The following is a 2,032-nucleotide window of genomic DNA, read 5'->3' on the forward strand; positions in this document are numbered from 1 at the left end:
CTCAAGACCTTCAGAAGAGCAGTCAGTACTCTTAGCTGCTGAGCCATCTCTTCAGCTCTATTTTGTATTTCTTTTCTCTCTCTCTCTGTCTTAACTTTTTGTTGGTTCTTTGTGAATTTCATACTGTGACCCCACTTATCTCCCCTTCCCCTTGCACCTGTCTTCTACCCTTGCAACCTCCCCTGGAACAGAGAAATCCCCTTGTGGAAACTGTATTGTGTCACAGTGTGTCCCACTGAATCCCCTTTTGTCCATGCTTCTTGGCTTGCAAATGTTCATTGCAACGACTCGTTGGAATGGTACAAGACCTCTGGCTTCTGCTACTCTATCAGTACAGGAACCTCACTGGGACTCCTCTGGGATATCCTGTTGCTGCCCTGCGTCATGGAGATCCTGTAGTTTTGGGTCTGTAGGACAAACCTCTTCATGTATTCCAGCAATTCATCAGTGTGGTAGATGTTAATGTATGCCAATTCAGTGCCCTGGGTCTGGGTCTGAGAAGTATCTGAGCAGGTCAGCCTCCTGGCTCTCCCGCTGTTAGACTCTAGAGCTGGGTCACCAGTAATCCACCCCCACCCTCAATTCCGGAGCCCGCTCTACCCTGCTGCTTAGGTGAGATGCTTGGCCTGTTCTCCAAAACAGCAGATGAGAGGCAGGGACAGCTCTCTCTTAGGACCTCAGACCCAGGTCTCCCACTTGCCACTGATGTCGAGGAGCAAGGAGGGAGGAGAGCATCTCTCCCTTGTTCATGCCACGCCCCCCAGCCCTCGCGGGAGATGAGCGGAGTTGCTAGCTTTCCCACCTTCACCCCCAGGCTGGCTCCCCTGCCACTCCAGCACTGTGCAGGCTGCTCTCCTGAGTGTCGCTGCTGGTTAGGGGCAGGACCAGCTCTCCCATGATGCCGAGGTAAGGAGCAGGGCCCATTCTGCACAGCCCACAGACATCAACACGTGCCTGGGCACTAACCCGGACCAGGGACATTCACTTGGCCTTCGGTGGTAGGTAACAGACTCCTGCTGCTGCAGGAACCCGGACCTGGATGCTATTCCTGTGGTAGCACGGACCCCGGTGGCATCACTGGGTACTCACATCCAGCTGTTCCTCAATAACCTCGAGCCTCCAGTTCTGCCTCTTCACTGCACCCGCATCCTTCTGTTTCTCTCTCTTCTATTTCTTCATTTACTAGCTCCTCTTAGCGACACAGGGGTCTCTGAGTGTCTGGGATCGTCTCAGAGGTGGCCTCACTAGTGCTATGCCCTGCCTGTGTATTCCGGCACTAGGCACGGGTTAGCTCAGGCAAGGGCTGTTTCTCCAGGCCTGAGTGGTGCCAGACCGGTGCTCATCCCAGGCTAGCTCCCTGTCTAGGTCTCACAGCACTGGTGGTCTGGTGGTCATCTTGGGCTAGCTCCTTACTCCAACCTACAGGAGTGGCCTCATGTGAGGGACGTCTGTCTGTCTCAAGTTCACTCCTACCAAGGTCCCCATGGTTCCAGGTGTGGTTTTTTTCCCCTAAGTCTCTATCTTGCTTTCCTTCCTGCACTGGACTGGTAGTCAGGCTCACACTTTTTTTTTTCTTTCCCCAGGGAGTGTTAGGCTAGTAATCACTCAAGTGTTCACAGGTCAGAACACTGACTATAGGTGTAGTTTCTCTCTTCTCTGTCACCTACTGACACTCATGTGACAGAATAGCCACCCCAGCAACAGGACAGAGTTTTGTTTGTTTCTTTCTTTCTTTTTTTTTTTTCTAAAACAACAACAACAAAGAAACAAAAACCAAAACCCCTAAACCCCAGGGTCTTGCTGTGTTACCCTGACTAGCCTGGGGCTCACAGAGATCTGCCTGCCTCTGCCTCCTTAGTGCTGGGATTCCAGATTTGTGCTGTTGCATTCGGCTAATAGTTTGTATTCTGTAACACAACAGCCTATTGGTTGTCAGGAAAGATCTGAGTCCTCATGGGCCTTTGTGTCTTGTGGTTTCAGCCATGTCGTGTGAGCGAGCAGAGCTCATGATTTTTCTGCATGAAGTACTGGT

The 2,032-nt window shown here is 51.7% G+C and overlaps 1 pseudogene; it reads right to left on the minus strand.

Moving 5' to 3' along the window:
* Window positions 1–1,585: 1,585 nt before the first annotated feature.
* LOC127666402 (uncharacterized) lies at window positions 1,586–1,710 on the minus strand (annotated as a pseudogene).
* Between the last annotated feature and the right edge of the window lie 322 nt (window positions 1,711–2,032).

This window comes from Apodemus sylvaticus, chromosome 15 (genome assembly GCF_947179515.1).
Source record: "Apodemus sylvaticus chromosome 15, mApoSyl1.1, whole genome shotgun sequence".
Taxonomy (NCBI): domain Eukaryota; kingdom Metazoa; phylum Chordata; class Mammalia; order Rodentia; family Muridae; genus Apodemus; species Apodemus sylvaticus.